Here is a 16336-nt window from a genome sequence, read left to right as displayed (position 1 = left end):
TGGTAATCACCAAGCTATTGTCTGTGTCTATGAAAATTATTTTGCCTTTAGTTTCTTACAGGTTTTATTTTCTTCATATATATATATATGAACACACACACACACACACACACACACACACACACACACACACACACATTTCTATATTTAGAATGCCCGAGATTACATTGACTCAGAACAAAGATAATTTTTGAAAATTGCCCATTGTTCTGTTATTCCCCATTCAGGAAAATTTCAAATTTACTGATTTAAATCACATGAGAGATAATTATTGGAACTATATATGGATTAGCTTTCTTGTTTTTTAAAAATATATTTTTATTGATTTCAGAGAGAAAGGGAGAGGAATAGATAGAAACATCAATGATGAGAGAGAATCATTAATTGGCTACCTCCTGCATGCCCCCAACTGGGGATCAAGTCCATAACCCAGGCATATGCTGTGACCGGGAATTGAACCATGATCTCCTGGTTCATAGGTCGATGTTCAACCACTGAGCCATGCTGGTTGGGCAGCTTTCTTGGTTTTGATATCTGATGCAATAACCCTACTAATGGATGAAACTTGCCCTGCAGCCTATTGGTAGCTACATATCCAGGTTGGTTAAACTTGATACTGAGTGCCTTCAAAAATAGGTAAAGTTTCAAAAGTCCATGGATTACCAGGGGCTATTCACAAAAGCCATATCTGGACATGTAAATTGGAAAATGGAAACAATCTATGTTTTTTGATAATTCAAAGAAATATTTTAACATTTACCTCAATTACTTTGTATCTATAAGAAAATGTGTTATTTCTTATGTGTGAATTAGTATGAAACTGTCTCAGAGTTTTATTCCAATTTATATGTCTAGATAAAGCTGTTGGATAATAGTAATAGTGCCAGCTTCCATTATGTTCCAGGCAGTATTAGGTGATTTTATATTATTTCTAACCCTCATACCAACCCGACAAACTAGGCATTGTTATTTCCATTTTACCCATGAGGAAACTAAGCTTATAGAAGTTATGGGATTTATGGGAAGCTTTGAAATGGTAATTTTCTTTGAGAAAAATTGACAACATAATAAAAAAAAAACAATACATGTTGTTAAGTCTCAGGGAATGAATAAATGCTAGCAACATTATTTCTCAGTTTGCAAAGACAAGAAGTAAAGCCTAAAGTCTTTGATCCTCTTATTTGGCCATAGTATGATAGTGACTTTGGTCTTTGTCTTCCTTTTTTTGTGAGTTAGATTATGATTTCCATACTTTTTTTTTAACGTTGAATTTTGTTTTCCAAATCTTCAAGCAATTAAGCTGAAACTGTGAGGTTTTGCAACAAAAAGATGTTGTGCTCCATATAAAGCAGCATATGTCAAAATACCAGCTACATCCACCTTCCAAGGCAGTTATTCGCAGGACCACGCTACATGAGAATGCAATAGCTGGCTACAATTCTGACAGAGGCAGTCTGTGTGCGCAAATCCCTCGAATACTGATGGAATTGTGATTACACCCTGAAAAGAGAAGAGTCTGAATACAAATTTCAGAGCGCCAGAAAGTGTTTAATGTCTCATTGTTTGCATCGAGATTCTAAATCACATTCAAGTTGATGACTCTGATCTTCATATCAATGCACAAATGGAACAGAAGAGAAAAGCCAGGAAAGCTGTTTTCTGAGTGAAACACTGATTTTGTTCTCATATTACCAGCAAGAGACCATTTGGGATATTTAAGCACGAGGTTGAGTGCTGCGCATTTGTTGGAGCTCCTCGGTGCTTGAAATGGGTTTTCCCTTTAGGGAGCCCATCCATTTGGACAAGTGCTACATCAGATCAAAAGACATGGGAAGAGGTATTTTGCGCACAGATTGAATTTTTTTCTGGCAAAATAACATAGCCTTTCAGCACAACATTGTGTGTTCTCTACTGAATGTCTTTTTTTTTTAATAGTTGGAGTCTTTTCCAGTAAATGTCAGGCTTTTTTCATGTGGCAAACTGGCCAGCAGCCACCTGGAGATCATGTGAAATGAAAGCTGGCGTTATGGGATTTAGTTTCTCAGCTCCAGTTGGTATTGTTTTCCAGTTTATTAAATGTTGATCAAATTTCTCACTGTATTGAAATTATCATCATTTGATTTTTGAGTTATTTACTATTTGAAAACCACAAATATTAATATAAACTCTTGGTTGTAATGGTATTCTGTTAAAAATATCAGGAAACTACTAAAAGGAATTGTGTCTGTAGTTGTTTAAAATTTGTCTTTTAATTGAAAGAAAGGCAGTGTCATCTGCACTTTAAGTCTATCATCACCTTAAATAATTTTAAGGGAGGTATGGTAACACCAAATTGTTATTTTAACTATATTGAAAGGTTAACCTAGTGTTTGAAAACAATGGCCACATTTTATTTCCAAATGGTGCCACTGATCATTTTTGGTGAACATTTTTTACCAGAGCCTTGAACGCAGATCCTAGGCCACATTCAGATCCTAGGCCACATTCTATGGAGAACCAGCGTCAGGTAGTTGGGCACAGCACCAGGAAGAGTGCTAACTGGGAGGGGAATATTAGGGAATAAAGAAAATGAGGGAACAAGTATTCTATCTGCTTTTCTCCACTATGTATTTAGAATTCCTGGCATGACCAATCCAGTTATCTCCTGCTGTCATTGGCAATCACTGCCAATCATGGCTAATCATCTACTTCCAAAATGAAAAGAGAGTTGGCCAAGGTGCAGTTGGAACGCCTTCTGCTGCATCCCTGGAGATGTTACCAAAAACTTTACAAATTCTTGTTTCCAAACTACTGTCTTCTAATACAACATAATGGAAAATTGGAGCAATTATTTAGATAATATGTGCAAACAGTTCATTTTCACCTTCAGTTTATTGAAGAAAAGCCTCCAACTCTAGTTACGGGTCTTTCCTGACTTTTAGCACTTCTTGCTAAAACCATTACCGTTTATGAAATTCTACATAATTGATGTTTGAATCCACCTATAGCTTGTCCTCCACAGTGCCTGGAATCCATTAGTTGTTGGATAGCCATTTATTATTTAAAAAAAATATGTTTTTATTGATTTTAGAGATAGAGGAAAGGAGAGAGAAATATTGATATGAGAGAGAAGCATTGATCAGCTGCCTCCTGCATGCCCCCTACTGGAGATCAGGCTGTGCCCTGACCAGGAATCATACTAATGCCTTTTTGGTGGATGGGATGATGCTCAACTGAGCCACACCAGCCAGGACAAATTAATTGTTTTTAAAGCTAATTATTTTCTTTATAAAGATGAGGCAGAATAGCATAACCGTTACAAGAACAGGAATTGGTGTCAGACTGCCTAAGTTCAAGCATTACCCTCTCCATTAAATGGCCATGTGACTTTGGATAAATCGCTCAACTCTATGGGGCCTCATTTCTTCATCAATGAAATGGAAATAATAATATTACAATATAAAGAGCTGATATTTAGCTGATATATACCTGTGTACACCATTTGTTAAAACACTAAAATGCTTCCACACTGATTGGGAAATAGCTGCAGCCTCAAGCCCCCTGAATGACTATTCTTCTCCCACAGGCCTCAGTATACCTTTGACCTCCCCAGTGATTCTGCAAGGCCAGTTTACTCAGTAGGATGCCTGCAGGATTCCACCTCAGCAATATATTCAGCATCAGTGCCCATGTGTATTTTGTACATCTTTCTGAAGCATAATGCAGTAGGTGAGCAATATAGCATAATGCAGTAGGTGAGCATAATGCAGTAGGTGAGCAATATAGTCAGTCATTTTTTAAGTTAAATTCAGTTTAACTTACTGTTATTGTGATAAGAACATTTAACAGGAGATCTACCCCCTTAATGAATTTTTGTGTATAATATTTCATTGTTGATTATAGAAATAATGCTATACAGTATATCTCTAGAACTTATTAATTTTGCATAACTGAAACTTTATGCCCATTGAACAGAAACTTCCTATTTCCCCCTCCTCCAGCTCTTGGTAAATACCATTCTACCCCAGCTAGAGTGGCTCAATGGATGAGTGTTCAGCTATGAACAAGGAGGTCACAGTTCAATTCCCGGTCAGGGCACATACCCAGGTTTTGAGTTCGATCCCTGCTGTGGGGCACGCAAGAGGTAGCCAATCAATGATTCTCTCATCATTGATATTTCTATCTCTCGCTCCCTCTTTCTTTCTCTCTGAAATCAATAAAAATATATTTAAAAACAAAACAGGAGGGGACTAAAATGGTGGCTGGCAGGACAGCAGTGAGGGAGAGAATGTAAATAAGTGAGGGAGTAATAAGGGAGTGTGTGTGTGCATGGTGTGTGTGTGTGTGTGCATGGTGTGTGTGTGAGTGTGTGTGTGTGAGTGAGGGACAGTTATATCTTGCTCCTTCTATGAAAGATGAGTCTCAGGGGCTGGCATGGTCAGCCCCTGTTAATGCTGCAAGCACTCCCAGGTGGCCAGCACTGGAACAGTAACTACACCATCTTGAAGGGGAGAGTGGCTGTGACTATAAACCCAGCCTCACAACCACCCAGACTGGCCTCAGACACCATTCTGGACCCTGCAGCCACTCTGGCCAAAGACCTGCTACCTCATTTGCAGACCCACAGACCCCGGGACTCCAGCCTCCCCAGCCGCAGGCTCCTGTGAGCTGGGAATGTGTACCTCTCCTGCCAAGGCCACTGCTTCAGCTGCAGACCCTGTGTGACCCAAGCCTAAGCTCCTGGACCCCTCCAGGCCTTGCAGTAGATGGGAACCCACGCCATCTTGTAGAGGGCAGCAACAGAGGCCAGAAGTGCAGCCACACCAACACCTAGGCCAACCTTGGACACCACCCTGGGCCTGTACAGGGAGCCACTTGCAGCCATAACCTGAGTGGAACCACCACTGTGCCCCAGCAGTGAGCACACAGGAGGTCCTAGACGTCTGTAGTGAGTGTACCAAGAGAGACCTCCCAAGTTGCGTGTCCTTGCCAAAGCCCAAATGCAGAGTCCCAGGATCACTGTGAGTGCAAGCCAGGGGTACCCGTCTTCTGCTTAATGCCCCCTCCTAGTACAGAGCCACAGACATAGCCTTCTGGCCAGAGCAGGCTCCATCCCCTGGCACAGACAGAGTCTTCAGGCTGGCACGGGCTCTGCCCCCATCATGGATAGAGTGGTCACCCTGTGTGTACCCTAGCCCTGGACCAGGTAAAAGCTGCTGGTGTGACCTGGTATGCCCAGTTACAGGTCACAGGATCATTCTGCATGTGCACTGCCAGAGAGTCCTAGGGTGCCATCCTGCCTTGCGTGCTGGTGCCACACAGTGAATTGCTTGCCAGAGGACTCTGGGCCCTTACAGGGAGTCGCAGACCAGAGGAACTGTGCACACCACCCGCCAACCCTGAGAATCTGATGTGGACAACTGAAGGACCAGAACCATGGAAGAAGGAGGTACAACTCAGAGAAGAGTCATTAAAGGTGTGAAACTCAAGGCAGATCCAGCCTCTGGTCTAACGAGTCCCAATTATTGAACCACCAGGGGCTTCAACACCTCAGACCCCAAGCAGGGAGCCCAGGGACAGAAAGAGACAGCAAAAATAGGGAAACAAAGCAAACCCCCCAAGGAAAGAAAAGGAGGAATCACCAGAAAAGTAACTAAATGAAATGGAGGTAAGCAATATGTCAGAGAAAGATTTCAGACTAAGGGTCATATAGTTCCTAAACTGGCTGGATGAGAAAATTACTAACATATATAAGAATCAAGAGGAAATGAAGAATGATATATCTACAATAAAAAACACAATGGAAGGTTTAAACAGTAGATTAGAAGAAGTGGAGGACCAAATTAGTGAGTTAGAATGCAGGGTAGAAAAACACACACAATCTGAACAGCAATTTGGGGGGAAAATTAGAAAGCAGGAGAAGAGCTTAAAGGAGCTTTGGAACAACATGAAACAAAATAACGTACTTATAATAGGGGTGCCAGAAGGACAAGAAGAGGAGCAAGGATTAGAAAACCTATTTGAAGAAATAATGATGGAAACCTTCCCTGATTTGGGGAAGAAAAGTCACACAAGCACAGAGTCCCAAACAAGATGAACCCGAAAAGACCAACATCAAGACAAGTTGTAATTACAATGGCAAGTGTTAATGACAAAGAGAGAATCTTAAAGGCTACAAGAGAGAGACAGAGAGTTTCCTAATAGGGATCTCCACTTATATTATCAAATTATTTCTTAACAGAAACACATAAGGCAAGAGGGAATGGAATTAAGTATACAAAGTGATGCAAATCAAGGGATTAATTCCAAGAATACTCTATCCAGCAAGGCTATCAATAAAAATTGAAGGTGAAATCAGGAGCTTCACAGACAAAAAAAGGCAAAGGGAGTTTATTACCACCAAGCCAGCAATGCAAGAAATGCTAAAAGTACTGGTGTAAAAAGAAGAAATAGAAAGGGAAGAAGGAACACAGACATAAAGAATAAAAATGGCAACAAACAAGTACCTATGTATAATAATAAAAGCATAATATGCTAATTAGACCAGACACCCATCCAGACATCCTTCCAGATGTCCTTCTGGATGAAGCTGGGGCTGTGAGGGAAGCCCAGGTCCCAAGTACCTGCTGGTGACTGGAGGGAAACCTGGGTCCCGAGTGCCAGAAGGAAGCCAGTGCCAGCAGCTGGGGGAAGGAAGGCTTACTCTTGCAAGAATTTCATGCATTGGACCTCTAGTCAAAAATAACCTTAAATATAAATGGATTAAATGCTCCAATCAAAAGACATAGGGTAGCTGAATAAATAAGAAAACATGACCCATATATATGTTGTCTACAAGAGACCCACCTCAGAATAAGGGTGAAAATGAAGGAATGGAAAAATGTTTTTCAGGTGAAAGGAAATGAAAGAAAAGCTGGGGTAGCAATACTTACATCTAACAAAATAGACCTCAAAGTGAAGGCCATAACAAGAGACAAGGAAGGCCACTTACTAATACTAAAGGGATCGATAAAACTAGAGGATATAACTCTGGTACACATATATGCATCCAATGAAGGAGCAACCAAATACATAAAAAATCTTCTGGAAGATATCAGGGGAGAGATCAACAGAAATACAATCATAGTAGGAGACTTTAATAACCCACTAACACCATTGGATAAATCCTCTATACAAAAAATCAACAAAGAAACAGCAATCTAAAATGACTCACTAGGTCAGATGGAATTAATTGACATCTTCAGAACATTTCACCCTAAAGTTTCAGAATATACATTCTACGCAGGTGCACATGGAACATTTTCAAAGATAGACCACATAATTAGGACACAGGCTAAGTCTCTACAAATTCAAGAATATTGAAATCATATCAAACATCTTCTCAGATCTCAATGGCATAAAATCAGAAATCAACTACAATAAAACACTAAAAATGTCAAACACTTGGAAGCTAAATAGCATGTTATTAAACAATGATTGGGTTACCAAAGAGACCAAAACAGAAATAAAAACCATTCTGGAAACAAATGACAATGAAAACAAAATAACCCAAAATCTATGGGACATGGTGAAAGCTGTCCTGAGAGGGAAGTTCATAGATATACATGCCTACCTATAAAAAAAATAAAAAAAGATAATAAATTATCTAACTGTACAACTTAAAGAATTTTAGAGAGAGCAACAAGAATAGCCCAGAGTAAGCAAAGCATAAGGAAGGAAATAAAGATCAGAGTAGAAATAAATGACATAGAGAATCCCCCCAAAATACTAGTACAAAAGATCAATAAAACCAAGAGCTGGTTCTTTGAGAGGATAAACAAGATTGATGAACCTCTAGCCAGGCTCACCAAGAAACAAAAGTAGAGGAACCAAATAAACAAAATCAGAAATGAAAGAGGTGAAATAACAACTGACCCCACAGACATAAAAAGGATTGTAAAAAAAATACTACGAACAAGTCTACTCCAACAAACTGGACAACCTAAAAGAAATGGACATATTCCTAGAAAAATACAATCTTTCAAAACTCAATCAGGAAGAATTAAAAAAAATCTGAATAGACTGATGACGATGACGGAAATTGAAGCAGTAATAAAAAAACTTCCAGCAAACAAAAGTCCTGGGCTGGACAGCTACACAGGGGATTTTTCCAAACATTCAAAGAACTAAAACCTACCCTCCTCAGACTATTCCAAGAAATTTGAGAGCAAGAAACACTTCCAAGTTCTTTCTAGGAAGCCAGAACTATCCTAATCCCCAAACCAGATAAAGACACCACAAAGAAAGAGAATTACAGGCCAATATCCCTGATGAACAAAGATGATAAAATCTTCAACCAAATTCTAGCAAATTAGATCCAACATTACATTAGAAAGATCATACACCATGACCAAGTGGGATTTATTTCAGGGATGCAAGGATGGCACAATATCTACAAATCAATAAATGTGATACATCACATAAACAAAGTAAGAGACAAAAATCACATAATCATATCAATTGATGCAGAAAAAGCATTTGACAAAATCTAACACCCTTTCTTGATAAAAACTCTCAGCAATGTGAGAATAGAGGGATCATACCTCAACATAGTAAAATCCTTATATGATAAACCAACAGCCAACATCATACTCAAAATTAAAACCATTTCCCCTAAGAACAGGAACAAGATAGGGATGCCCACTTTTACCACTCCTGTTCGACATAGTACTGGAAGTGCTAGCCATAGTGATCAAATAAGAAGAAATAAAAGGCATCCAAACTGGAAAACAAGAAGTAAAACTTTTATTATTCATAGATGACATGATTTTTTACATAGAAAACCCTAAAGACTCCATAAGAAAACTACTAGTTTTAATAAATGAATTTGGCAATGTAGCAGGATACAAAAATTAACACCCAGAAATCTATGCCTTTTTTATACACTAACTAGAGGCCCGGTGCACAAAATCCATGAACTGGGGGGTGGGAGGGAGGTGGTCCCCCAGTCTGGCCTGGATCTCTCACAGTCCAGGACCTCTCAGGGGATGTCTGCCTGCCAGGGATCGGGCCTAAGCCGGCAGGCAGACATCTCTGTTGCAATCCTGGATTCCTTTCTCCTTACCTCTTACTAAAATTTAATCCATTCTGAGTTGTTTTTATGAATGCTATAAAATATGGGTTGGTTTTTATTCTTTTGCATGCAAATACACAATTTTCCTAACACTATTTGTTGAAGAGACTATCATTTTTCCACTGTGTATGTTTGGCAACCTTGTTGAAGGTCAGTTGACTGTACATGCTTGGGTTTATTTCTGGGATCTTTATTCCATTCACATTTGTCTATATGTCTGTCTTTTTGTTGGTACCATGCTGTTTTCATTAAGGTAGCTTTGTAAAGTATTTTGAAATCAAGAAATATAATGACTGCAACTTTGTCTTTCTCAGGATTGTTTTACCTATTTAGAGTCCTTTGGGGTTTATATGGACTTTTGAATTATTTTACTATTTCAGCTTTAAGAACTTGATAGAAATTTTATTTGTAGATTGCTTTAGGTAGTATGGACAATAAAACAATATTAAGTCTTTAAATCCATAAACACATACATGTTTCCATTTATTGATGTCTTTAATTTTTTCATTAATGCTTTATAGTTTTCAATGTTTAAGTATTTAAGTTCCTTAGTTAATTCCTAAGTTTTTGTTGTTGTTGTTATTGTTTTGAGACTAATGTAAATGGGATTATTTTCTTTTTTCTGGTAGTTCATTGAAGGATTTTTTTCTGTTGATTTTGTATTCTCCAACTATATTAAATTTGTTTATTCTAACAGTTTATATAGAGATTTTAAAATTATCTACATACTAGGGGCCCAGAGCACAAATTCATGCACCTTGAAAGGAACTGTGGGCCATGAGGCTGCAGCGGACACAGGGATGGGTCTCGGCCCCTCCCACCATGGCCCCCGATCCCCTGTCTGCCAGTAGCCCTGCTCTGGCTGCTATCTCTCCCACAAGCTGATGGCACTGGCCCCGCTTGCACCCACTGATAGCGTGGAGCAATTGGGGCTGGTGCCAGAGTGGGTGCGAGTGATAGCTCTGGCGCTGGCAGCAGGTGTGAGCGCCTGGTGGGACTGCAATCTATGGGAGCAAAGAATTTTCAGTAACCACCAGAGGCTCACTCTGATGATAGCGAATGGCGCTCCGCCTTGGTCTGACACCCCTGCCCACCTGCTCCACTATCCTGCTGCGGCCACCGCCCACCATTTTCCACATGCACCCACTGGTGGTCAGCGTATGTCATAATGACTGGTTGTTTGGTTGTTCCGCCGTTCGGTCTATTTGCATATTAGCCTTTTATTATATAGGGTAAGATCATGTCATCTGCAGAAACTATTTTACATCTTCCTTTCTACTATTGATGCCTGTTTTTTTCTCGCCCGATTGCTCTGGCTAAGACTTCCAGTACTATGTTTAATAGAAATGGCAAGAATAGACATGCTTGCCTTGTTCCTGATCTTGGAGGAAAAGCTTTAAATCTTCATTGCTGAATATGATATTGGATGTGGGCTTTCCATATATGGCCTCTGTTACATTGAGGTAGTTTGCTTCTTTTTCTAGTTTATTGGGAGGTTTTATTATGAAAGGGTGTTGAATTTTGTCAAATCTATTTTTCTGTCTCTATTGAGTTAAAAGCATGTGATTTTTATCCTTCATTCTGTTAATGTGGTATATGATATTAATTGATTTTCATATGCTAAACCATTTTTTTTCAGGGGTAAACCTCACCTGGCCATGATGTATAATCCTTTTAATGTGCTTATTAATTAAGTTTACTAGTATTTTATTGAAGATATTTTTCATCTGTGCTCGTCAGGGATGTTGGCTTATAGTTTTCTTCTGTCGTGTTTCTTTGTCTGGCTTTGGTAACAGGGAAATGTTTGTCTCATAAAATAAATTTGAAAGTGTTTCCTCCTCTTTAACTTTTTGTAAGATTTTGAGAAAGATGGACATTATTTCATCTTTAAATGTTTGGTATAAATCAACTGTGAAACCATCTGGTCCTGAGCTTTTCTTTGTTTGAAGGTTTTCAAGTACTGATTCAATCTCCATGTTAATTAGAGATCTGCTTAGAATTTTTGTTTTGTCATAATTCAATCTTGGTAGATTATATGTCTAGGAATTTATCCATTTTCTAGGTTACCCTGCTCGTTGGAATATAATTTCTTCTAGTGGTCTCTTATGATCCTTTCTATTTCTGTGGCATTGCTTCTAATATCTCTCTTTCATTTGTGATTTTATTTATTTGAATCATCTCTTTCCTTAAGTAAGTCTAGCTTGTCAATTTTGTTTAACTTTTCAAAAACCAACTCTTGGTTTTGCCAATTTTTTCTATTGTTTTATATTCTCTATTTCATTTATTCCTGTTCTAATCTTTATTATTTCCTTCCTTCTATACTTAGTTTCTTTTTATAGTATCTTGAGGGTTAAAGTTGTTTGAGGACATTCTTTTTGTTTAATGAAGGGATTTATCACTATAAACTTTCTTCAGTATTGCTTTGGCTACATCCCATAAGTTTTGGTTAAGCTTGTTTTGATTTATCTCAAGGTATTTTCTAATTTTTCTTTTATCCATTAGTTGTTCAAAAGCATGTTGCTCAATTTCCATGTAGGTGTGACTTTTCCAGTTTTTCTTCTGCTATTGACTTTTAGTTTCATTCCATTGTGGTTGGCAAAAAATACTTGGTATGATTTCACTCTTCTTAATTTTGTTACCTAACATGTGATCTCTCTTAAAGAATAGTTCAAGTGTGCTTGAGAATAATGAGAATTCTGCTGCTATGGGGTTGAGTGTCTATATATGCCAAGTATTTTCTAAGTTGCAGGTACTGTCTTAAGTATTTGGAATATGTCAATGAATAAAACAAGGATCTTTGCCTTCATGAAATTTGCTTGTTGGAAGAGACCAAATATAAGAATAAACATGAAAAGTAAAGTGTTATATGTCTGAAAGTGATAAATGTGTTGACCCTTGACTCTCCAAAAGATTGCCGGCAAACTATTGACTAAGCAAAGTTAAGTTTATTTGACCTACTTCTATAAAACGGAGAGCATCACCTTGACAGAGGTTTAGTAGTGTCTCAAAAGTCAGCGGACTGGTGCAGGGTGTTTATAGTGTTTGGACATTGGGATCAAGTGACTAAGATGTGTCTTTCAGAGTGGGAAATCTACTGAAATTGGACAGAGTTTGTAATATAATTGTTAAGGTCAATAGAAATTCTTGAAGAGTAAGCTCCTGTTTAATAAGTGTAAATGATCTATTGCATGATAGGAGAGAGAAAGACCCAAATAATTAAAGTGTCTCGCTTAATCATTTTGCATCTCCCAGTGCAAAGAGTAAAGTTATTTACTAGATAAGATATAGCCTTATTTTCTGGAGAAAAAATGTTCTACATCTTGTTTATATTGGGGTCTCAGGTCTCAGTGCTATGGGTAAGCTCTGTGGAGGCAAATGATCTCAATTATCAAATGCTAAGGAAGAAAGAAAATAGAGAATATCAAGATAAAGTGATTGAGATGTCTGGGAGAGGGCAATTTATAATATTAAATTAGGTGGTCACCATTGTCTGTGTCATAAAGGTGATATTTGAAGAGACTTACAGATGGTGGGGGAGATATCCAAGTTGGGTAACTGGTTTATGTATCTACTTTATTATATTTCTCTAGATTTAGACTGGGTTGAAGTTTAATCAAAGCTGAATAGTGTTTTTAGTGGTCAAAATTCTACTTTGTCCTTAGTTTTTCCAAAATATGTCTAATAAAATAATATGTTTTTGGTTTGAATTTTCTGTGAACTCCCTCAATATGGAGCTTTATTCTATGGGAGAAAACTGGTTTAAATGTAGGTAAATAAGAAGTTCAAAGAAGGGTGAAATAGTAAGTTTAAGCATTTGTCCTGGGGGCACGTTTCTCCTTTCACCTGCCTTTTAGCTAACCAAACCATGCTCTAAATCTGCAAAGGAAACATGTTTCTCCTTCTAAGCTGCCTTCATTTATCTTCATTAACAATATCCCAATGGAAACATCCATTCAACAACCAACTGATAATTCTTGCTTTTGTTTAACAAAACACTATATTCTCCAATTTTTCTTTGTCTCCAAAACATTCTTAGAAATTAGTTTCCACTTTCGCATTTTAGGAACCATAATTTCATGCTGTGGATAATTTTTCTTCTTTTTAAGTCTCACAATCTTGGCGACCACTTAGCAGGAAGATTTGCATTGTCTCTAACAAGTATCGTGGGAAAATCTACTTTGAAATGGATCTATTTAACTTTATCAAAAGCTAATGTAAGCGAAATGGATACTTTTTGTTCTTTCCATAAGCCACTATATTCATAAAGAAAATAACTGGAAATGAATCATTCTCACTTATTATTCAGCAAGAGAATGTTTTGAGTTGTTTTTTTTTTTTTCACAATGAAGAGTAGTTGTCATAGCAAAGCTAAAAACCAACACACTGCATTCCTGTGTTACATTCATCTTGAGCCATAAATGGACTTTTCTTTATTGAATAGATTACTGAAACACAGATGCACTCTTTCCACCAACCATATGTTGTTAAGGCAGACTGTATAACACTGGGATGCCGAATGAAAGAAACAACACATATGTGAAATTGCATCAGTGTGGGATGAAGAATAGAATTTTTGATTTCATTTTTTTCTGTAGGTATAACCATATAAATTAATCCAAAGTCAACAAAAAATTTTATTTATCTCCCAATAGTAGATGAGTTAAAATTAGAGCAGTTGCTGATCTGCTAATTCACACTGCCAAGCACACAGTGGGTACTCATTATATATTTGTTGAACGTTTGATTAATTGACCTCTATTCTTACAACTGGGTAACGAGATGAGTGATACATCATCCTGACTTTATCCTCAGCTCCACCACATAAATTTATGCCACTTAATTTTACACTACTATGTACCTTCCAACCTAATATATTTTGTGAACCTGGCTGGAGAGCAGAAATAAAGAAAATTTCATTATAACATGGAAACAAGTATTTTAAGACTTTTAAAGTTCTTAACCACTAATTTGATATGTTATTGATATTATAAAATCTTTAGATTTATACTTTTTATTGCCTAATAAAATTTTACCTACTTTTTTTTTCCTTTCTGCCACCATCTGTGTTACATTTGTGTTGGTTCTCATCTACGTAACTATCCTGGTTGGAATCTTTCTAGGCCTCACAATAGTCCTATTATTACTTTCATTTTCCAGATTAGACACTTAGGAATCAAAGATGGAAAGTAAGTTGTCTAGTTCCATAAACAGAGTTATTATTTTTTTCCAAATGCTCTTTATGTCAGAACACTTTGCCTGAACTGACACTGCTAATAGGATTGTCCTTGTTCCTCCACTCACCAACCATATTGCATCCAAGCTCCTCAGGAATGGTGGAGCATTTTATCTGAATGGAGATTTAGATATTATTGGAGGACCACTCTTCATTTCATTCCTCTTTGGTGGCCTAAAATAATTTCTCCTTTTCAATCAAGAGGCATATCTTACATTAGAAAATAAGAATCAGTAAGCTTGAGAAATAACTCTCCTAATGTCCTCAGGATTTGTAGAACCCACACCTAGCAAAGAACTCTGAATCCTTAGTGGCTCCTAAAATATTGTCCACTGGAATTGAGTCTATACACAGTGTAGATAACTGCACTTGTAGCCAGAAATCAGAATAATCTGAATCTCACACATGTTTGTTGTGTTACAACCTCTCAGAAGCTTTCTCTAAAAGGATATAGCAACCCAGGCATCATCCCAGTCAGCACCTGTTGGTAAAATGCTTGGGTGGAATCCATGACCTGTTCCTAGTTAATTCTTTGGAAGCCTTTGCAGCAAAGAGGCTCAAGTGGAACGAATTCCTCATGGTAATCTAAAGAAATAAAGGCCCATATTGATTTTGTTGCTTATATGTGCTAACAAAAATAGAACTATTATGAAAATCCATATAATTATAATTATTTTAGTTTAAAATAAAATCTATCTTACAAAATTTTGGTCACTATTTCAAGTAAAACAATTGCCATACATCTTGGAAAAGAAGATACTTTTATAAGTTATATTTTCCATATTTACTTGCATTCTATTTTTTCCACTGATTTCTTTGTACAACCTAATTCACCCTTGTGTTCATGAGGCAATTCTGATGTTTATTAAGGAACTATTATAAACTTCTCTTGGCATTAAAATTGCTTATAAAAAACATGATTTCTGTACACTCAAATTCTATATTGCTACAAATTCTAATCCAGTCATTGCTTAGGCTAGAATTCCTATTGGGAACTTTATCATTTGAGGTATTGACTAAAGAGTAAACAAAGTATTTTTTCATGTCAGAAGACTTTACACTTATTCATGGTTACATGATAATGAATAATAAATATGTGGGCAGACATTACTTATTTGCAAATTATTGCTAAGAGTATCTACCCTTATTGCAAATTGTTCTTCGAAGTCCCTTAGTTCCAGGTCATCTGGTCCAGCTCAGAGCAAAATGATAAAGTAGGTGAAATATACTTTAAAAAAAAGAATTTCTCCTTCTGTTTCTCCGAGTAGGGCTGCTGTCCTAATTATTCCTTTCATCTCTGTTCCTTTATTTCTGGTCTTTAGACTTTTGTGTGAGTTAAGTTCTTCTATACCTTTTTCTGGTATATTTTCATTTTGATTCTTCTCTCTGAAGGTGTTATTGGAGATTTCACCTCCAATTTCAGGAATTATAGGGATCCTGATATGGTATGTTATTTTTAGTATTAATTTTAAACTTTCTTTAATTTCCTTAAAAGAAATGTATAGTAGTAGCTTCACTTTCTCTTCTAATATTCTCTTCTTATTTCAGATTACTCTATGACTAAATGCATAGTTACTTACTTTAAATTAAAGAAACACAGCAAGTTCCTGTACATTACCACTTCATTTATTATTTTTCTCATCCCCTTTCACATTTCACCTTAAAATAAATGAGCTCTTCCTTTTCTAAACTTTACTTGGTACCCTCTTAGTTACATTTGTATAAATCAGTTATTTAAAAAAAAAAACTTTTTTGGTGACACACTGTATGTTCTAAAGACAGAGTGGCCTATATCAGCAGCTGAAGTTGAATAATTTCTTGATGGTAAATAATAATAATAATGCTAAAAATCATAATATTTGTATTTGTAAGAAAGGACATATGATAACAACGATAAATATCAGTGCAGATAAGTTTAAAACACATTGGACAAAAAACTGCATTGCAGTTAGAAAAAAAACATTAAATTTTGAATGTCTTTTCGCCTTCTCAAGTGATTATCACGATACTAT

The 16336-nt window shown here is 37.0% G+C and overlaps 1 pseudogene across 1 annotated transcript in view; it reads left to right on the top strand.

The window, feature by feature from the left end:
* Nucleotides 1-15884, top strand: part of LOC307096736 (phospholipid scramblase 1-like) — a 29884-nt pseudogene extending 14000 nt beyond the window's left edge. Inside the window, exons 2-3 of the transcript in view lie at nt 15717-15769; nt 15873-15884. The product of the transcript in view is annotated as a phospholipid scramblase 1-like (transcript). The remainder of the gene's footprint in view (nt 1-15716; nt 15770-15872) is intronic.
* The last annotated feature ends 452 nt before the right edge of the window (nt 15885-16336 follow it).

Source organism: Cnephaeus nilssonii (assembly GCF_951640355.1).
Source record: "Cnephaeus nilssonii genome assembly, chromosome: 3".
NCBI classification, from domain to species: Eukaryota; Metazoa; Chordata; class Mammalia; order Chiroptera; family Vespertilionidae; genus Cnephaeus; species Cnephaeus nilssonii.
Note: the sequence above shows the minus strand (reverse complement) of the source record. Positions and strands in the feature narration are given on the sequence as shown.